This window comes from Coturnix japonica, chromosome 14, assembly GCF_054131305.1.
Source record: "Coturnix japonica strain WE chromosome 14, WE-NBRP24, whole genome shotgun sequence".
Lineage (NCBI taxonomy): Eukaryota > Metazoa > Chordata > Aves > Galliformes > Phasianidae > Coturnix > Coturnix japonica.
In genome coordinates this window covers 6,348,386-6,371,193 of record NC_140676.1, presented here as the reverse complement: position 1 = coordinate 6,371,193, position 22,808 = coordinate 6,348,386, and the positions used below count along the sequence as shown (strand labels likewise).

Sequence of the window (22,808 nt, the reverse complement as noted above, 5' to 3'; positions counted from 1 at the left end):
CCACTTACAGGTTTATCACTAAGACCTACTGCCTAGTGGACAAGAGGATTCTTAGCCAGTGTGAAGAACAGATGCCTACAAAGCAATGTGGAACACCCAACACCACTTTGTCAAGGCCCCATTTTACTAACCTTTTTGCACTACAAGAAGCCACCTGAGGTAGCACAAGCTTGCTGTCATACAAATGGTACATGAAAAAAAGCAAAGTAGGAAAGTCACAGCAGTAATAAAGCTTTTTTTCTGCTTTTGAAGGAAATAATTGGTTGCAATCAAGATCAAGTTCTCAATTATTACTTTCCATGGTAACCTCTTTCCCCCAATGAAGAGAACTGAAACATGGAAAATAACATGCATTCTTGCTGAACATGTCTCCTTGGGCAATGCTCAGATACCTCATACCATCACATTAACGTGTCACCCTTCCATAGTTGCTTCTGTGCACAGACCAAACCTTCAGATATTTCAGAATCCAGGTAGACAGAATAACCTCCTTACTAGAAACAAACATATCCACAAGCAAGCAAACCAAAGGTGGCTTTGGAAGAAAGAAAAATAAAGCAAACGCGTAAGCGACAGCTGGAAACGTGTTCTCCAGCATTTACAAATGCTGATAAGATAGAGAAACGCAGGATTTGTTTTGGTTTATACCACTAAGCACTTACTCCTGAAGACAGAAGAAAACAGATTTACCAGAGAACAAAAAAGGCCCACTCTAAGAGGTACATATTTAATGTTAGCCACAGCTCTCCCTCGGTACAGATCACATAAGAAACAGAGTCTCTTCTGTTTCTTCCATAGTCATATTTAATTTCAAGCCACGACTGTGAAAATGAAGGGTGAACAGTGCAAGTGCCACGGAGCTATGAGAAAGGAAAATGAACAGAAACTGTAGCAAACTACTCACTGTGAAAAAAAGGGCATTTATTTTAAGGTGAAGATGAATACATTTCATGTAAATCTCAAGCCAATATCTGACTGCATTAAGAGGGTTTCTTATTTGTTTGTCTGCTTTAGTTACCTCTGAATAAAGATCCATAAATGTGATCCCCACCTTATAAAATCCTCTGCTGAGAGGACAACGGATAAGATCATCATCTTGCTTATGGCTGTGTAAGTCTCAAGTAATTTCACTATAAGCACACTGCTATAAATATTTGCAGTTCATTGTAAACATCGACAATTGAAGTGAGATCGAGTTCCACTGCATACAAGAAGTATTTTAAAAAACAGAAATATATATTTTGTACTATGAAAAAAAAAAAATAACTACCCACAAAGCTTAAGTCTACTACTGTGAACAACACTTCCAGGTACTGCACAATCCACTTCTTTCAGGCAAGACCATTTAGCCCCTCATTTCCTTCTACAGGAGTTGAAACAAACTTGTTGGAAGCTCTGTTCTTTAATAGAGTGGGGAAAGGTATGTAAAGATGCAGCACAAAAATGGGTACCTGGTTTCGGGAGTGCAATGGAACATCTTGGTAGCATCAAACACTTGAAGAGGACTGTGTTCTATCAAGGAAACTGATAACTCTTTTGGTCATAAAAGGGAAGACTTGGGTACAACAAACTCAGTTTCTTGCTGTTAAAAGAATAATCCCAGAAATCAGTTTAAGACTAGCAGAATTTAGTTGGTTACAACCTAGTGTTTTCCTTCCATTAGTACGTGCAGGAAAGGTTAAAGTGCCTTGACACTGCTCGAGAAATAAAGATTGGAAAGAAAGAAGAGGATATTATGGTTGAGTTTACAGCTGTTAAATAAAGAGATATGACCCACAATATCTGTAGCACTATAAAGTCAGGACAGTAATCTCAAAGTAGCATTACGTTGCACAAGGCGGTCAGTCAATCATGGTTAGGTCATAGCAGGAGCCTTGAAGATGGTACGATGGAAGCAATACTTCAGCATTAATCCACTAAGAATCTTTTCATCTCCAGTTCTTTCACTCCCCAAACGTGACATGCATACTTCAAATTAACATTTTTACTTGATAATTATTTAATTAGATAGGGATTGAGTAAGCAAACAGTGGCTTGAGAAGGAACATTTAATTTCCAAGAGCATCCTCAGAGATGCTTCATTGAGGGGAGCCATAGCAATTACTCACAAATTCAGTGTCAGACATCTCAGTAACTCAAGAGCCAAGAAGACAATGTGCATTAGCGCTTGGAAGGTTGTAGGTAGCGATAATCAGATAATGAACATCACAGCCGTGAATCTACAGGCAGAAATTACACAGCTGCTCGCCTGAGATTTGAAATGCAAATTATTTTGCAGATTTACTCAAACTCTGGATCCCTTTTAATGCCTTGTCTTGGTATCCTTGGGACAATTCCTCCTTTGCTTCATGACCCCTGTCAGATGCTTGAATTTGTCTTGATGAGGATTTAGGCTGGAAGATGTTGAACACAATGTACTTTTACGTTTCAGGGGATTTAAGGACAAAGAGAAGAGGAGCAAAGTTCAGCAGCAAAGTGCGTTACATCAGTGCTAATGGCTCAGCCTTTGTGACTAGATGTGTCTACATAATGCTGCTCTGCTTGGCCCCCTTGGGAGTGTCAAATGCTTAAATGTAGTTTTCTAAGTTAGTTAAGACGATTCAGACAGGCAAAATAACTGGCTAACATCCATCAGTTAGTTCAGTCACTTAGTTCACAATATAAGCAAAGATACAGAGCAGGGTAAAAGCAGACTAAGTCAGGTTTTCTAATGAGGCTCAACAACACAAAACATAGATAGTCAGTGTTTGGAAATGGACTTCCTCCTAGTTCCTTTCACAAGGAAATTCCTTCAATTTCCCCTGCAGCACTGGAAGATACTGAGCCTATGACAAGTCTGCCTGCTAATCCCTAGTGCTGCTTCCCATATTACTGCACAAAAGCAAAATGACAGAAGCTCCGTGCAAGCATCCCAGATCACCGATATTTTCTACAGAACACAAAGCCTTCTCCATAAGTACCAGAATATGGGCTACATCCGTATTTGGAGTAGTAAATTCTAGTTGAAATTGTTTGCATAATTCACAGTGGCAGGCCCTGCCTCTTATCTGTGCTCCCTTAAATTGAGTACTTTTTATGTGTATCTCTAATACAGTTGGGCAGGATATTCAGCAAAAGTGACACAGAGTCCTCAGCCATAAATGTGCACCCGGTGATATTCCTAATGTGAAGGCTAACAGATACAAATGGTTTTTAACCTTTCCCTCCTGCTGGGTAGGAAAACATCCTTCAGACTCACTGAAATATTCTGGAAAAGAGTATCTCATTGCTTTGCCCTTAAGATTTTCTCTTCTCCAATACTGCAAGAACATATTCTGAATATTATTATTTGCAGTCTTAAATTGTTTGCAGCTTTCAATAGCTGCTTGCAAAACGCTAACAATCTTAATTCTAAATCTCATCATTGGACTTTGTGCATATACTGGTAAAATAGCAATTACTTTTCCTGACAACTGCTGTTCTGACTTCCTACCAGTGCTAAATTAGGAGTCCTCCAATCATTTGTTAATAGATTTAGCGATTTCCTTCTGCAAAAAACTACTCTGATTTATACAGTGCACTGCCATCCCTCTGAATTGTGAGCCCATAAATGCTTTGAGATTAGATAGATGGATAGATAGCTGAAAAAATTTTATCAGTTCGTGTCTGTGAAGAGCCTCGGGATTTCAGAATAAAGGAGGCATGAGAAATGCAAAGACTTCTTGTTATGTTTCAATGCATGAATGCAAAAAGAAGGTGGGAAAAACCAAGTCCAATACTATGGTAGGCTGCAGAAAATTGATTGCTTTAATCCACAGCTTTCCTGTTCTCAGCTGTCTCCATTGGCACTCACAGAACTAGACTTCATTTTCTCCTCTGAGATTTCCTTTTAAAAAAGGAATCTGAATGGAGCTAGGCGTTTCTATAGAGCCCAGTTAATTAGTGCTGAAGGACTCTGATCATCTCTTTCACCACTCCTCCCCATTTGAGAATTCCACATAACAGCCTTCCTTAAAGAAACTGGCTCTGACAAGGCATCTCTTAGGAGGCTTTTCCATGGTTCCAGAAGAACAACTCCAATTTCCCATTGTCTACAGACAGTGGGTCCTTTTCTGCTTCAACTCTTATTAACACTTACGGGAGAGAAAAAAAACCAATGCATTGATTTTAAAAGAGAAAATCTCTGTCCCCTATAGAACCTCAAAACAATTAAGGTCGGGAAAGACCCCTAAAATCATCTAGTCCAGCAGTCACCACTAGTGCCCACTAAGCCATGCCCCTCAGAGCCACATCTCCACGGTTCTCAGACACCTCCAGGGACAATGACTCAACCACCTCTCTGCAGCCTGTGCCACTGCATCACCACTCCTTGGGAGAATACATTTTTTTCCCCAAGAATTCAGCTTGAAACTCCCCTGGCACAACTTGAGGCCATTCCTTCTCATCCTGCCACTGTTACCTGGGAGAAGAGGTTGACCTCCACCTTGCTATGACTTCCTTTCAGGGAGTGTAAAGATCACACCTTCCCTGAGCCTCCTGTTCTCCAGATTGAACAGTCCCAGTTTCCTCAGCTGCTCCTCACCACATTTGTGCTCCAGATCCTCCACCAGTTTTGTTACCCTCCTCTGGACGCTGTCATTTTCTGCTGGTAAGAACTGCTCATCTTCTTCTCTCATTCTAATTCTCTTCCTATATTCATCCTATTTTAATTAAAGCGAGATGAACAATCCACCAGCAAACAAACTCATGGAAGCTACACTGAATATTTATCTGCATTTTAGTTCAATAAAAATTGTAAAGTTGGGATACCAAATAAAATTAAACAATTCCCCCTAAACAGAGAAGGAATTAAAATAAAACCCAACAGCAACAACCCAACCAGGAGTGATCACGATCAATTAATGATGAGTATTTCATTGCTTTTTGTTTGCTGTATGTCAGTTCCTGCCCAAAGAATTATATGGAAGAGGGAGAGAACTATTAGAAGCATTTAGGGAAACATCAGCAAAGCCCACAAAGCTAAACTGTATGAGAGAACAGCAGGCAATAGCAAAAGACCTTGAGGAGCACGAGACTAATTAGAGAAGTCGGCCATGCGTTTTGTTATCACTCCATTACAATGAATGGAAATGAGGCTAGGGTTGAACATCACTGCTCAGCAACACCTTGGGAACAAGAGCAGGGGAAACCTGATCTGCCCTTGTGTTAGTTGTTTAGGCTCAGAGAACAGCAACTAATACAGAGCTCATCTTAAAGAATAAAACACAAGAAGTATGTTTTGCTAAAGAGGAGAACTTTCAAACTGGGATCACGTAAATAAAAGTCTATGTGAATGTAAAACAATAGTCAATGAGGCAGGTGAGGTAGCAAGGGGAAACAGGAGTAACCATTAAGCTTCATGGATACCTGTTTACAAACAGTTTTCCTGTGCTAATAGCTAGAAAGAATGTAAGATTCACCTGCACTTAAGTGAGAGCTCACCTGTCATATTAGCACAGAATAAACCTCAGTTCAATGCACTTTGCTTTAAATACAGTAGTAATCCCAACTCCATTGGACCAAATACTAGAAGTCACACTGTACTGAACTTTATCTCACCTGTCTCCTGAGATTCTGCAGTAAAAACAGTTGCTTTGCATTTCAGCAACGAACAAAGTGATTCTGATATATGATTTGTTTGTAAAACACTTTGTCAACCAAACAGAGCACGCTCTCAAAGCAAAAGCAAGCAGAAAACCCACCTCCTTCCTGAATGTGAGTGACAGCAGACAAACATGACAAAACAAGTTAAGCTAAACTGCTGATTCCACAAGGAAAGACAAGGCTGTTTGCAACAGCATCAGAGGCAGTGGGCAGTTGCCTGTTGCTGGGCTGATGATGCTAACAGCCTGAAGGTGTGAAAGTAGATTCTTGAACCAGCACTGCAGCATCAGGCCCCCCCCCCCCCACAAGTATCTGAGCCTGGTGGAAATGCCTCGCACATTTCTTTCTAACAGTTTTTCAGAGTGATTTTGTTGCTCCCAACTGAGCCTGCGACAGAGGCACTATTTTACTTGGTGTAGACAAAGTCCCATTGTTTAATGCTTCTGAATGCTGTGACAGCTAGAAGGGTGAAAGGCAACCTGTAAGCGACAGTAAATGCATTCTCTCTCTTTTTTTTAATACTCAGTGTATATATCTGTAATGCACTGTTCAGCATGATTCTCCAAGGCTGCTCCAACAGACAGCTAGGAAAGGCAACCCACTGTCAGAGCAACAGCAGCTTTTTACTCAACAAGTTTGGGATTCCCTGTTTCCATCATTTGCAATGTTACAGGGGCACCAGCTGATGGCAAAGCCTGGCATGGGCTGGATGCAATAAATGAAATACATCCCCCTAAGCAACAAGCTCTGCTTTCATTTGCTTTCACTCTCACTTTTTGTAGCTCGGCTTCATATAGTCAAGCAGCATTGATACCCCAGTAGAGGAACATTTCCTGCCACACCAGCTGAGCCAGTTCCATATTTTACTTATTAAGCTCATAATATCCCCTGGACACAACCAATCCAGAAGACAGATGTTTGATAAACATCTAGTCTGGATGGGAAGGAAGAACATGATACCAGAGGAAACAAAGCAGAACCTTTTCGCTCCTACTTGAAATAACACATTGGTTTGGCGTTGGCAGTGGAAATTTAGAGGTGAGCCAGACACAACAGTTAGCTTTGTTTTGGTTTTGGAAACATTTTGATACTGATACTTATCTCAGATTAGTGAATTTGACAGTGTTGCTTGGCAAGATAAACTCCTGTTCCCTTGCAGGTCACTGGACGGTGATGAGGAATATTTAAAGAGCTCTCAGTGCAGCAAAACTACAGACCTTTAAGCACTTAATGAGTGAGCACTCGCTGCTCTCCATCATTCTGCTCACATCACGCCATCACAGCACAGATTTCTACCTGCAGGAGATACCAAGAATGCCTCAAAAAAACACTCCATAGAGTTCTGTACACGAAACGGAGACTGAACAGCAGCTCTACACCATCCCTCCACAGTGTGGCTGTAATAAGTTGCTATCCTAAGAATGTCCATTCAGTTACTTGAAAGAAAGAAAACTGGGATCCTAGTAACAGGACACATATTGAATTGCATTCCTTGCTTTACACATCCAGAACAAACAGTAGGTGGCCAAAAGAGAGACATTTCCTGAGACAAAAAACATGAGCAAGGTGCTCACCATTGATCCATTGGCACCACATCTAGCAGTACTCTGTAAGAACAAAGCTAGTCTCAGAGACTTACCTAGAACCTCCAGCAGGAAGCCCCAGGTTTGCCCACTTGAAATAATTCCAATGGCTTAGAGACAAAAAATACCAAACAACTTCTCTTTTTAAGAAGTTTCTCTTCTTTTTTTCCCCATGCCTGCACATATTAAAGCACCCAAAATAATATTTTAAGTGCTGACAAACTGGAAAGGATACAAAGAAGAACAACGAGAAATGAATTATGAGTGCTGGAGAGACTCACAAGGAAAGATTAGAAGAACTAAATATGTCTAGCTTGGCAGAGAGATGACTAAGCAGGGGGGAAGTGATAAATGCCTACAAATATTTGAAGGGCGTATACACGGAGGAGGCAGAGAGATTTTGCAGCGTGAGCCATACCAGGTGGTGGGATTAGGAGCAAAAACATGGAGTCATGAAAGAAAAAACTCAACACACCCCAAACTCACAAAGCAAAAATTCATCTGAAGGATAGACGAGTAAAACTCCCCAGGAAAGTTAAATATATCCAACATATCCCACGTTGGAAATGTGAAATTTTCCTCAGAGACAGGGAACTCAGTATATAAGACATATGGAAAGGCTGAGTGAATGCTCTGATGCGCAGAACTAATGGAAAGACTTGGGCTTGGATGCTGGGAGACCAATAGGAGCCTCCAGAGACTGCAGGTGTCCCACAGACACTGCAATTACAGACCTTCAGTCAGGAAGTGAAGGTAAATTTTGCATCCAATTAACATCTCAAGGGAAAGGTTGGTTTGGACTAATTTAATGACCCCAAACTTGGTGGAGCTACAGGACTTTATCTGACCAGATTTATTTCAGCCAGATGCTTCAGGAAAGCAGAAAGCTTTGGATCTGTTAAGTATTACAAAGTATGGTTGTGGAAAGTCTAAAAAAAAAATCAAGAGGGTACACAATAATCCATCATCAGACTGAAAAACTTAACCAGGGTGAAAGGAAACAAACAGGAGGGTTGTGTCCTTCCCCTGATTTAATTTCTGATGCAGAGCACACCATTGTTCTTTGGAAATACAAGCACTGAACACACAGAATCATAGGACCAATAACATCACCCATCCAGCCATCAACCCATCACCACCATGCCCAATAAACAGTATCCCTCAATGCCACAATGCAGCCAACTCATCATTCAGGGCTATAAACAACAGGAAAAAAAAACCCCAACCCTTTCCTTCTACAATATACATAATGCATTACAGCGCTCTAAGTCCTTCCTTAAAAAGATGCAGCTCCAGTGCTAAGCTTCTCTTCTTGTGTGAAGAATTCCCACAAGTCTCAATACAGGAAACACACAGAAATCATCTTCAAACTGAATTTGCCAGGAAGCCCCAGCCTGAGCTTTCAGGGCACACCATGTACCTACTAGAGAACTGGGAGTCCCAGGCATTTGGCTGGGAACTCTGTAGCAACTGGACAGATCAATATGATGGGGAAGGCGTTACAACAAAGATGGGACTGCAAAAGGACCAGCGCAATAGAAAGGTGCTATAAAGGAAGGGAAGAAGATTGCTCACCCATACAAGAAGATCCCAGGTTCACAGGAAAAAAGCTTCACCAAGGAGGGATCTCCAGAGAGAAATCCTTCTCCAGTGGGGATCAGCCCTTCAATGAGGTCTAAGAGAGGTGCAGCCAGGCTCCACCCCTTCTGGTCACACAACTGAATTGCCTTCACCTGTGCTTGCAGGGCTGATGGGTCCTTTCCCCAGCTGTTCAATCAGGCTGTGACTCAGCACTTAACACACAAACTCGGCTAATTGTAAGTTGCTTGACTATTCAACAAACAGAGCTAATTCTATTAATGTTGTGCTCTTCTAGGAGCAATCACAAAATGAAGATATTTGATCAAAGTGAGATCTCATGCTATTGAGTATATAGTCCTCTTACCACCCACTGCATGAGAGGTACAAATGGGCAGCTGGAGATCATGGCAGTCTGGGTGGTGGATCAGCCTAATGAGTATCATAAGGGAAAAAGACATTTCCTCAGTCCTTCACTAGAACAGCAGCACCAAGTGCCCTAGCACAGGTGCTATCCCCATTCCAGCTGAGGGGAGCAGAGATAGAAAAACAAAGGTGGTAGAGACAGAAGATTTGCCAGGATTTCCCATGTTGCAGAAACTGGAATTCAAATCTAAAGCCAACTGTCGCTTCCAAGGAGCCACAGCCTCTAAATAATAGAAGCCCTTAATGCAGTTCCCCCAGAAATGACAGCAAATATCCATCACAGGGCCCTTCCACCGCCACAGTACTGGCTGCCTAACAAACAGATTCTTATCATCTGCAAGAACCAAGTCCCAGGGCAGCTTCTTTATTACAAGGCAGCCCCAGGACAGAGCAGCTGCAATGGCCAAGCACAAGCCACCCCAAGGCAAACAAAGGAAAGAGGTGATAACAGATACACTCTTCTCTCTGCTCTTCCCAAACACGTGATCCTCCCACTAACAGAAGTCACGAGATACCTCAGCACAGTCATTACACATCTCCTGCTCCGCTTATACTGGATGAAACGTGACATACCTGGGTCCAAGCATGGTGGTGAAGCTCTGCAGAGATAGGCTGGCTTCCAACTCACTGGGAAAAGCAGCAGCTACTGTTCAAGGCTCAGCTGATCCAATTTCCAGGCACAGTCTTGGCACTCATTGCAGTGTAATCATAATGGAGACCCAGGCTCATGATCACAAAACAACACCATCTCACGTGTCCCAGCATGGCTGTAACAAGAACAGGGCTGCCGTAGCAATTTTTAATCAATTAACCAGATGTTTAACTTCAGCATCCCAGCTACAGCTCAGCAGAGAAAATCATATCTCCTCCGTCTACTTCACTCTAACCCACCAGCTCCAGCCAGAGCAGCTTTCAGCCTCGCCATCTTTGTGCAGTTACTGCAGAACAGGTGCAGCCCATCAGCCCCAGGACGAGCTGCAGGTGAGAAACTACTCTGTGTTCTGCCTGCCCCAAACTCTTGTGGGCCCTACTGTGTAAACATAAAGCACGATTATCTCCCCTCTCCACATGGAATCACTTTATGGAATTTATTATTATTATTTGGAGCTCAAATTGAAACCCTCTGGCCATGTATGAGCACTAAGCCTGCTTAGGGAGTGCAGGAAGCAGCTAAAGTGGTGAAAAGGGAAAGATTTACGACAGACAGAAAAGAAATTTTCTTTTCTTGCAACAAGCCTCACATTCCTAATCTATTTCTGCTGTTCTTGCTGTTCTCTACCAAACTTCTGACAGGTCTTATAGACTAACACTTACCATGCTGCAAGCTGTTCCCCTAAATCCTATTTTATCATACTTTATAACCACCTGGCTGGATTCCCTTGGTGGTATTTTTCACTCCCTCTTGTAGTCCCTAAAAGCAGCTGTATTGCCAATGCCACAGCCTTCATCACCCCCTTTCTTCCTTCTCTTATAATTTCAGCTCTTCTTACCCTGAGTTTCCTTTTTCTGTCTGTATGTCTTTCTTTCTTTCTTGGGAAGTCCCACCTGCTACCTATTCAAATAATCACATCATTGAAGCAGACTGATGATGGTTTTCACCTGTCTTTCAAGAAGGATTCCAGCCTCTCCCCCTCCCTTTGCTTCAGCAAAACCTACTACTGTAAGATCTTTACAAGTGTGTTTCTTCCCCTGATGAAATGCTGTTAGGTGGGAATTTAAAGGGAGACCCGTGAAAGAGGAAAATAGTGGTGACAATGAAGAATCTCTCTGAAATTGTCTTTCTGAAAGCTCCAAATGGTTTCCTAACAGCACAAAAGTGCCTCCTGATTATTTCTGAGCTGAGGCTCGGGGAAGTCCTAAGGGTGGGCAGGCAGGAGGATGGCATAGGTGTAACCAACTGAAAATGAGCATTTCTGAAGGAGGAGGGGGATTTAATAAATCTTGAATGAAGGAGATGGGGAGAAGCTGTGGTAGGAAAGTAGCAATGCTGTGGCTTCTGCCACCCTCCCAGTAACGCTGGAGCAGCCCAGGTAGCAGCTATGAGGGGGGCCCAGGGCTCCAGGTTTCCCCACACTGAAAGCTTTCATGGGTTTCCCACAGTGGTAGAAGCAGTCTCCTGATCTGCGGGTCCCTGTGAACCCCCCTTTACAGTCTCCATCAGGATTTTTTGTGGCAACCTTCCAGGAGGGCTTTGCAATTTCCATCCGACCCATCAGACACATCTTCCTACCTTGCAGCGATTTGTCCCTCCAGATCTTCCTCTGGTAAAGTAAATGCGGTTCACCCCTAGATTATGTGGGTGACACCTGGGCAGGTGCTGCCTGTGCCCATCTCCAGAGCCAGCGGTGCTTGCTTGCAGGAAGGAGCACTGCTAACATGAGCTTCATGCTGTGTTCCCATGGCAACTCAAGTGTCACGTTCATCATCATCTCGTTTCTGGCAGGAAAAAAAATACAGGTCCAATGAAGAAAAATCCAGGAGTCCCGGTGGGCTTTGCTGAGGTTGGGTGGTTTTTCACAGAATCACAGAATGAGTTTGGAAGGGACCTCTGGAGATCAGCTAGGCCAACCTCCCTGCTCAAGCAGAGTCTCTTTAGAACACAATGGAATGAATATCATTTTTTAACATCATTGATAGCACTATTCACCCCAGGGCTCCTAAGGAAAGCAGCACCTAGCTCAGTGATGGCACAGAGGTTTGAGCTGTCTGGGATTAAAATGCATTCAGTCAGATACATACAGTTCACATCTCATCTGCTTTGTCTCACTTTGAAGCAGGGGACATACGATTGAATTAGCACAGCTATAGAAGTTACTAAATGATAGCAGAAGAGGTTTCAGTGTCACCTACCCTATTGACATGACCTGGGGATAATGACTGCTATCAGTTGTCTTTGCTCAGTGGCACATGATGACTTATTAAATCACAGCAATTTAATAATATGAATGGATTTGGAGTTGTTTTGCACAAGGCAGAGGAAGCCTTAGTGTGTATCAGGTCCCCTCATTGCCTCGTGCTGTTTTCTGCTGACATCTGTGTCCCTCAAACCAGACCCATCTGGAGCTCCATCACTTCAACCAGTGGGTAGATGTGGTATGTAGGGGTGTGGTTTAGTGGGCAGTACTGGTGATAGGTGGACAGTTGGACTAGGTGATCTTAGAGGTCCTTTCCAATGTTAATGATTCTATGGTTCAACAGTGACTAAGTATTTGCATGCAGGTCTGTACATGTGGGATCTCACCTTTCAGCTCTGAGACAAAAAGGGATTCTGGAGATGGCCACTTTCAGAGCAACCTGCTGCATTCCTGATGGAGGCACCAGAAGATCCAAGGCTGGAGGATTCCTTTCCATCACCTTAGAATCAGTTCCCATGATGAGTTGTTTTTATTGTGGAAGAAATGAAAGAGGAACTTCCAGCCTGAGGAACACAGAGAGGGGATCTTTAGAACAGCGCTTAGGAGAGAAGCATCTGCCTGGAAAGTGAGATCACGCCTGGGCTTGAGAACAAAAACGGAACAGAAGTGTGGGGGGAATGGCAGCATTATACAGAGTCCCTCGATAAGGCAGAAATAAATGGCTTTTGCACAACCCAGTGCCTACATCCTCACACCGAAGCACAGATCCAGCACAGTGCAATATTTAGGTGAGCTGCTATCATGAAGTCACACAGCTCAAAGGAATATATTCCTTGACATATAAAAACCACTTGGGGGTAGAGGATGTCTAAAGAATCTCAAAATGAAAAACATTAGCAAAGTTGCTATTAATCCTCTGTTTCAATCCTCAGTTTTGTTTTGATATGATTCAGTTTTCCCTCCCCGAGCAGTTTAGTTGGCCCAGCAGAGCAGCGTTTGAGTCAGATTTGTACCTGTAACTGGGGCAAGCACTTTAGCTAAGAGCTTGCTCTGATCTAGAGCAATCTCTTCGTCCTCAAAGACCCGACTGAAACCTCACGCAGGAAGCCTTTCATGGGAGAGATAAAGAGAATCTGGTTATATGCACTCACACCTGCTTTTGTGGAAGAAGAAAGTGGGGATTAAGGATGACAAAGGTCAGAGTAGGAGGCTCTAAGGATGCAGTGACATGCCTGACCTCTGTATGACAGCAGTGTGGGAATATGCTGAGTTTTGTCCAGTGTACTAAGACCTGGATTTTTTTCCTGGGAATGAGTTTTATCCTCTGTCTTCAGCTGATCTGTGGCATTACCTCGCTCAAGTATCTTTCGGTATCTACAGGGGGGCTGTAAGAAGGAAGGGGACAAACTCTTTAGCAGGGTCTGTTCTGGTAGGACAAGGGGACGTGGTTTCAAACTAAAAGAGAGGAGATTTAGATTGGATATGAGGAAGAGGTTTTTTGCAATAAGGGCAGTGAGACACTGGCACAGGTTGCCCAGAGAGGTGGTGGGTGGTGGGTGCAGACACTCCAGGTCAGGCTGGACGGGGCTCTGAGCACCTGATCAGCTGTGGGTGTCCCTGTTCAGTGCACGGCAGTTGGACCAGATGACCTTTATGGGCCCTTTCCTATTCAAGCGATTCTACGACTCTGTAAGTCATTGAACCGTTTTTGTGCTCAATTTTGGGGAACAAAGAAATGAATGTCCCAGTTGTTTCCATTGCCCACCACCACAACTCTGAGCAGAGGAGAGAAAAATGAGTTGCAGTGCTTAATATTTCCTTTCTGGACTCATCCAAGCCAGCAATCAGCTGTGGCATACAGATGGAAGTACCTGAGGGGCCATTAGGGTTCAGCCCGGTCTCCTGTTATTCCACTCACAGGCTGGGAAACAAAAAAAAAAAAAAAAGAACCACTTTCAAGGTTACATGATGTAAAGGAGTCCATTAGCCTGTAAGGGCCTGAGATGACAAATAAAACAGTTCTGGACAGCCTTAATTAAACACAGCAGTGTGTTCATTCATGCTTTGCTGAGTGGCATTTCTGCAGAGGAGATGAGCTGTTCTGGCAAGGTGAGTACCTGTGCAATCCCTCCTTCTTCCCCTCCGGAGGGGCTGAGGGGGGGTCAGGGCAGCTAATGAGCCAGATGTGCTGCTTGCTTGCTCGCTCCCCTGCCTGGCTGCCCATTTAGAAGCTGCCAGGGAGCTGGAGTGTGCCAGGCAGGTTTTTGTAAGCATGTGGAAATTAACAAATCTCACTCTGAGCTGGAAAGGGCAGATAATTGAGAGAATTAAAATTAAAAAAAAAAAAAAAAAAGAGAGGGAGAGAGAGGAAAAAAAAAAGTAACAAAAAAAGAGGGAGAATAAGAAAGAAAGAACAGGGAGAGCCAAAAGGAAACACTTCAAAGGCCCGTAGCCTGCAGCCCTCATTAATGACAACAAGGAGAGGATGGCACCCTTACATTTTAATCAAAAGCAATTATTTTTTCCAAAAGGTATTATTGCTCTGCAGTGCAGAAGCAGGCCTGGCTGCAGCCCCCACCCACAGCAGTGCCAGCATGGCCGGCTGGCACCCAAAGTGAGGGTTTCCTTGTCCCCCTGCTTTCCACATTGCCCCAGAAGAGCAGCAGAAGCAAGAGTGAGCAGGTGCTTCAGGAGAAATGCCTCTGGGAAAGAAGATTGAAAGCTACAGGAAACCAGAGGCATTAGAAACATGACTGAAATCTAAATCCCAGCTTTCTCTGGCTTGTCTCTGTACAAACATTGCATGTAGGATGTTAACCTGAAACACAGACCCAGAGAAGCTGTGGCTGGTCCATCCCTGGAGGTGCTCAAGGTCAGGTTGGATGGGGCCCTGGGCAGCCTGACCTGGTGGGGGTACCCGGCCCATTACAAGTGGTTGGAACTAGATATTCTTCGAGGTCCCTTTTAACCCAAACCATTCTCTGATTCTATAGATCAGCAGGAGGAGGCAGCACACAGGCAATCACAGGGCAGAGATGGGAGAATGGCACCTGCCTGGGCAGAGTCAAGTGGGGAGTTCAGATTGTAGTTATGTAGAGTGATGTGGGTATACAGAGACGTGCACATGGCTGTGACGGGCAAGAGAGGGTAAGAGAGGCCTCCACAAGAGCCTGAGAAATGTTTTTCTCCAATTTCTTCCCTCCCTTGCATGAAAATTCCTTGTCTCCACTGAGGCAGGAACAAATGCCCACTTGCAGTCAGTGGGGCAAGGGATCTTTATGAGAAAGTGGACTTGAGACTAAAACAAGGCTTTTGCTGTGCTATGTTAAACATGTTGGACTGTTTGTTCCTTAGGATATCTTTGTGAAGAAAAGGGTAAGAAAAAAACACCTGAGCAATATAAAACCTGTGTGAGGAAGATCAGAACTGGGCTTGGCAGTCACACAATGTAGAATCCATCCTCAGGAAACGTCACGTAATTGTTTCAGTTAGTGTTAAGAGAAGACACAGCAGATGAAGAGGGTTTACAAAGGCAAACTGTCAATTAAAATAATAATAATAATAATAAAACACAGGAAGGTAAGTGAAATACTTATGAAACACTGACTTATTCACCCAAAAGGAAGCAAAAGTAAGTGCGTTTAGTTGGAAGCTGAAATTTTACATTGGGCTTTTCAAGACAGCACCACATGCAGCAATAGCCTATGACTCTGTGAAATGTTCATAATGGCACAGGAAAAAAAAAGATGAAGGCCAGAAGCGGTTGCATCTGGATTCAGTCCTTCAACATATCAAAGCCTGTGTTTAAGGGAGCAAGGCAAGGAGGAGTCATCGTATTTAGGCAGGAGAGTCGTAACCTGGGGTTAAAAAAAATAATAGTTGAGAAGCCCTGCCAAAATGAGGTACATTCCTGTGGGTGGAAAGATGCAGAAAACAGCTTGCAAAAGGAGAAATCCAATTTCTAATGCATATTAGAAACTGTTAGGGTATTTTACTTAAAAACAACCAAGACAGTGTGCCACTAACAAGCCTAAGGCAGAACAACGGGGGAGATTTTGCATGTATTGTCTAGATAGACTGTTGGGGATTTTCAAAGGCATATAGTGATTTTTGATAAAACCTGCAGCATTACTACGGTGCAAGGACTTTCCATAAACAAAATTCTTAGACTGTTGCTATTGTATGTGATAAGGAAAAGCCAGCTCCATGAAAACATCCCTTCTTGCTCCAGAATTTTAATTCCCACTGAGAAGAAAGAGACATTCTAATGCTGCGAGAAGTAAGACAGAGGTGAGCACCATATTTCTTCGAGCTTTATGGGGAGGGAAGCAGAACTACCAGCTTCAATAGACTATTCTCTTGCACCCCCAAATCCCATTTTTGCAAAGTGTCTGTGAGGTTTATTAAGGTGGTGAGGCCCTGGCACAGCTGCCCAGAGAAGCTGTGGGTGCCTCATCCCTGGAGGTGCTCAAGGCCAGGTTGGATGAGGGCATGGATGGGTCACATGGGATTTGTTCTGTGCAGTCAACCTTGTTTCATTTAACTCATCATCCTTCTATAGCAACACTTGACGAAGGAACACTATGCCTGAAAACCCTGCTTTCCAGCTCTAACAAGTAGCCTCTTGTTGCAAACTTGGCTTCTCTGGCATCCGCAGGCTATCAGGGCTGCAACACCGCAACACCAGGGCAGGATGCCTTGGACAAGGTGCTAAAGTGGCTGTGCAGTGCTGCAAAGGACAAGAAGCAATTTCTGTAAGGACCTTTGTAAGCGTTTAACTAAGCCACACCTCTGAGCTATTTAAGGTCTGCTCACAGCTATCTGCACAGGGAGAATTCCAGCAACCTTCAGGATATTAATAGATCCAAAGGCTCCTTGTTTCTGGGGAGGGACATTACCCCATTCTGGACCCACAATTACTCTCTCACCCACCAGCAAGGACTGCATTGGCCAGCACCTCTGTCAGGGCAGTGTCAATTCCAGTGGGGATAGACCTGAACGAGCATCCCAATGTGCCACTGTCTCACTTTCCATCTCAGTCCATTTCTGATGCTGAGCGTTTCCCATCAATGGTGTGGAGTTGCCAAGCAACATTTGTCGTGTCCCTTGGTGGGCCGCCGTGTACCGCGCCATGGCAGCTCTGACTTTGAAGAAAAGGGTTTGTTGTGAAGTGCAAAATAACTTTCCCACTCTCTTTTTCTCTCCTCTCTTCCTACTTGATGAGGTGAAAAATGAATCATTCTGAATATGACAGATCAAATCCTGCATTCGGTCGCTCTGGGGTAAATCTTGTTCAAAATTGTCTTTGGGGAATAAATTCACTGCTAGATGCCAAGGACTGGAGCTGCATACCTGGCACACACACACATCCAGAATGCAGCAAATGTTCCCGCACCGTATACATTACAGAAAGCAGCTAGGACTGGTCAAATCACAGTCAAAATTATTGGCAAATAATTTATTCAGCTATAGTCACAAAAATATTCATCTTATCCATTATTCTCAAACATGACTCAACCAATTCCTGGAAACATCTCAGCTAAAGTCTCTCGTTCTGAGCTGCGAACCCTAAGATTTAAATTCTCACTTAATTCCACAGCTCTTTCTCCCCTTGTTATTATGTTCAACAGTGTGCTGCTGCTGTTCCTGTGCCAATGATACAAGGTTATAAGGCTTAGACAGTTCAAAATGTTCTCTCTGCATCAGTAAAGCTAAAAAGTACAGAGCAGCTCTTACAACCATGAGCAGGCAGGCCATCTGGCACAGTGGATCTACTGTGCACTCCCTGCTCTAAGACTCTTGGCACCTACCTGAGTGCCAGCCGCCAGGGAGTGCAGGCTCTGACCACAGCTTTGTCTGGGCTGGTATCCCTCAGATCACCAGCATTTTGGGTTTCTGGATGTGGAGGAGTGGGACTGGATGAGCAAAGGATGGCGTGACTGAGCTGGGTGGGGTGAGCTTTGGAGCAGACTCCTTACATGGGAGAGGTGGAGGTAAGACTGACACTTATTGGGGTGTGTTGACATAAATAGTGGTGAACAGCGAACTGAGTTTCAATAACATGCTTTTGGCTTTTCTTTAAACATAAAACGTGGTATTTCATCATAGAATCATAAAGATTGGAAGAGAACACTCAGATCACCTAGTCCAGCCACCAGCCCATCCCCACCGTGCCCACTGACCATGTCCCTCAATGCCACATCCACCCTTCTCTTGAAAACCTCCAGGGATGGTGAGGCTCATGATATCCTCCCAGTTGTTTAAGCAAAACAATACCCTGCAAGTGTTGTTGTGGGGTATCTTCTTGGGGTGGGCTTAGAGCTTCACTAAGAAGTTAATGAGGAAAAGAACTATGTCAGCAAAGGACTCTTTTCACATATCTTAGACAACTGTATTAGCAGGTGTGTAGATCCTCTGTGCCTCTCTCTACATCTTCTCTACTCATAGAGTAATTTGGTCTAACTTCTTCTAGAAGAATAAAGTGATGATGAGCCCCAGCATTTGTGAGTTATTTATCATTTATCTTACACAAATTTCATATAAGCTGTGAAATATAAGGAGAAATATATTCTCCTTATGGAGATGTTATGTGAGACAGTACTGAAAGCTTTCCTAAAGCAAAGACATATGTTACTCCTGCCTTATCCTCTAAGCCAATTAGCCAATAAAGGAACAAAATTAGATCAGCTTGACAAATCCATGTTGATTGTCTTTTGCCACCTTCTTATCCTATAGCTGCTAATTAATTGATTGTTTCATAATTTGTTGAGATTTCTCTGCAGGCACTCCACTTAGCTGGCTCTTTCTTTTTCCATCTTCACAAACAAATACCCTATTTGCCCTTCTCCAGTCTGCAGAATCCTTTTAATATGAGAGAAGCCTTTGAAGTCCATTCTTAACCATTCAAAAACTGCACTTCTTGGGCAGCCTGAAGGGGAATTCTCTTAGGTCCAACAGTTTGAATACACTTACTTGGGGCCAGGTTGGATGGGGCCCTGGGCAGCCTGAGCTGGTGAGGGCACCCAGCCCACCCAGCCCATGGCAGAGGGTTGGAGCTGGATGGGTTTTAAGGTCCCTTCCAACCTAAGATATTCTGATTCTATGTTTCTACAATTCCATGATTCGAGTACCAACGTTCTGGTGATAAGCAGAGTTAAAAATACAATGACTATTCCAACTCTCTGCATGTGCTCTCCTTCTGTGGTACATAATGCATGCTTTCATTCCTCGTAGCATATTTATAGGATTTCTTTTTTCTTCTTTCGTGTGTCCCTAACCACCACTAACACATTCTGTGCGAGGACCTTTCTGATTTCATCTGTACATGCTTTGGTACCAGTCTGTTCTCATTTCTAGTCACATGCTATTGCTTCAATTTTTTAAACAATTCTTTTCTCATTTTTAAGACAATAAGGAATTCCTCACACACATTTTATGTTTCACTTTTCTTCTGTTCTTCCCCTTGCCTTAGGAGATCTTGTCACTGTACCTTTGCTCTAATCTCTAAGTCAGTGCTTGCTGGCCTGTATTCCTCTTTCCTTAACCTAAGCTATCAATTCCCCGATGCTTCACAGCCAATTAATCCTTCTTCTTCTGTTGTTTCTGCCTTCTCTTTTCCACGTGTCTGGGAAACTGATCAAGTCATATCTTGGAATATGCACTAAGGCTTCATATTCTTCCTGTTTGGCCCTTACACTCCTTGTAGTTGGGGTCATTTCAGATGTTTACCAGCCTGCTCCATTATCCTCCCAAGCCTCTCTTTTTTGCCTCTATTAAATTTCCCATTTTATCAGCTCCCTAAGTAGCACTCTGCCTGGTTCTTGGAAGACCACTGTGTAGTCAAATAATACAGAGAATTTCTGTCAGCACTGTCCATGCTTTCACCATGGAGATTTGCCTGGTCCGCTTGTGCCACCTTCCACAAAGACTAAAGGAAAGCTAAGTGCCCATAGAAAGGAATTACCAAAGATCCCAGCAACGGGCAGCATTTCTCTCTTTCACTGACTGTAGATATATGATGGAAGCAGGAATTATTCCCTCCCATCTGCCTTCTTGAAGGATCTGAAATTGTGCTGTAAATACTCATGATTTAAGCCTCCTTGTCAACCTTTTCCCTGCAAATAAACATTAATACCTCCATAGATGTGTAAACAAGCACAGAAAGCTAAATATATATATATATATAATGAAAATGTTGTGGCAAAACCAGGAAACCTTTGCAGAGCTGTGCATGTTCATGCACTGTAAACACGGAAAGCATACACTGGAAACCATCCAGGCAAAGCCATCAGTCAGACATTTAGGAGCAAGGAAGGCAAGAAACAGGGCTCTGTCTACATTTACATCAGCTGGTTCGAGCTGGTGCCCAGAGATCCGTTAGCCAAAGGTAATGGTTCTTTACTGGGACTGAAGTTATTGCCAGGGTATCCAGTGGATGATTGTTTGCAGTGATTGATTTGTCTTTCCCTTTTGCTCACCCTGAATGAGCTACAAGCTGCTTAATCGAAGGCTAAAAATAACTCAATGGCAAAACAGCTGCCTCACCATCTTGCTGCAGATCTTGCTAAAATGATGGCAGGGCACTTCTCTCTACCTTCTCCTTTCTTTCTCACTCCCTCCTGTTCACCTCGTTCACTTCCCTCCTTTCCACCCTTCCTTAAGTGCAATAAAAAAAGAAGCAGAACAAAGAAAAGGCAAGGAAAGTAGCCACAAACTGCTGCATCAACAATAAAACGCACTGGATCTTCCAGAATATGTCTGAGGATGTGAGTCCCTGGAGAGGAAACCTAAGGCCAGAAATGATACAAGCTTAACCATCATGAAAAGCACTCACAAAACACAGCACTGAACACACAATGCAGTGCTGAGGATACAGACTTGGCTGCCGTTTATGGAGTGGGGAATACAGTGGCAGATTTATTCTACAGTAGAGAGGGTTGTTTCTCAGTACTGTAATACTGACACATTATCTGGGGACGGAAGAAGATACACAAATGGGAACAATTCTCCCATTTCTGTGCCTGTCTTTCCCCCAAATGCCCCCTACTCCCATCTCCCTGTTCTCATCATCCCTCCCCCTTCTCTGTGTCCCCTTCTTCCTCTCCAATTTCTATCTTATCTTCTTCCCTCTTTACCCTTCTCTTTCATCTTTTCCTGATGTGATTACAAACATGGAGTTTTTAGTACTCCATGTTTTTGCATGTAATCTCCAGCTGGAGTCTCATGGCCAGCCTTCTGCCTGAAAAACCAAAGGACACTTCACACACACAGGGTTAAATCCCACTTTCCCTTAAACAGCTGTGCAAGGTTCGGTGGTGTGAGGACCAAGTGACAAGACAGGTTAGTTGATAACAACCTGCAAAGAGAGACTGTTAGAATTACCCAGCACTGTTTGGAGAGGAAGTCTAGTGAACCATCACTATACATCGTTAAAGTGGAAAGTAGTGATGGCAACCACCACCACACTCCAGCTGCCTCATCAATGGCATCAGCTGAAATCACTACAGTATAAGCATGTGGGCAGCTTTACATCTCTATTTCTCACCCCTTACCCTACACATCTACCATGTCACTCGTGCCTTGCTGTATTAGCTATGAGGAGCCAACACTGTGCTCCGGTTTCGCATCAGAACTGAGGCTGGGAGCCAAGGCTAAGCGACTCGGTCAGCAACACATAGGAGATCTGTGGGAGAACAAGGGATACATTTTGAGTGTCCTTAGTTGGATGCCAAGCAGTCGCCCACTTGTGCTTTCTGTCTCTGAGTGATGGATGGAGTGGATCACCTCTGAGGACAGATAAGGCAGGAGACAGCGCTACCACCCGCACCTCTGCTTTTTGGCAGGAGCAGAAAAAAAGTGAGTAGAGGGGCTGCTGTTTTTTCCCCTCCCTAATCTGCTCCCTCCTTGCTTCAAGAACAACCCTGTGCACAGTTGTGTATTATTATCATCACTGTTATTTTCCAGAGTGCTGTAAAACCAGGGAATAGAGCACTCTGACAGCCTCATAACAAACAGCAGATAAAACTAATTAGATTTTGTTCTTCCTTCACATTGCTGACTTGATTCTTTTTATTTTTATTGTTTAATTATTTATTTTTAGCCCAGGGGCTTACTCACACGTGTATTCTGCTAGGCTCTGGCAAGGCATCCTTCGCATCACCTCCGATAGGAATCAGTGCAAGGCTGAGACAGAGGCAGCAGTGTGAGCGCGGCTGCGGCCGCATCTCTTACCCATGTCATGTCACCCACGGCGAGGGGAGGAAGGAGAGCGCGGCTATTCAGAGCCACTAAAAGAGTCAGTGAGACAAAAGGCATCAGTAAAAAAAGTTAATGTGTCTGGCGGGAGCCCAGAACGGCTTCTGCAGCGCGGACTATCTGAATGCTGTCTCTGCTGGCCATTACAGAAATATTTGGCTTGCGTCTCAACCTGACAGCCTTGCTGACTCTTGAGGAATGTCAATGGTAAGGAGCAGAGAGACGTTCCTCTCCTCCCTCCCCTTCTCTGTAGCTGTTTCCAAATTCTTAGGGATTAGCCAGTGATGGCAAGAAAAGGCAGTGGCCTCGCTGCTCAGCACTTAGCGGGCTGAAGTGAGGTGACGTGCCTTAGCGTAGGGGACAACGGTTCCATTCACTAGGGAAATACCAAATCAGAATTACAAGTGTGCAAGAATAAACAAGGCTGGAGTTAATCTAAAGTTGTTTTACACTCTGTTTTATTAAAGTCAATGCACTTCCGTTCCTCTGT

The 22,808-nt window shown here is 43.7% G+C and overlaps 1 protein-coding gene across 1 annotated transcript in view; it reads right to left on the bottom strand.

The window, feature by feature from the left end:
* The window catches only part of AGBL1 (AGBL carboxypeptidase 1), a 460,538-nt gene that overhangs the window by 70,056 nt on the left and 367,674 nt on the right, over positions 1 to 22,808 (bottom strand). The window contains exons 23-25 of the transcript XR_014934298.1: positions 12,451 to 12,627; positions 11,440 to 11,645; positions 9,783 to 9,976 (exon numbers count right to left, since the gene is read on the bottom strand). The gene's annotated coding sequence lies outside the window, so the exon portion shown is untranslated. The remainder of the gene's footprint in view (positions 1 to 9,782; positions 9,977 to 11,439; positions 11,646 to 12,450; positions 12,628 to 22,808) is intronic.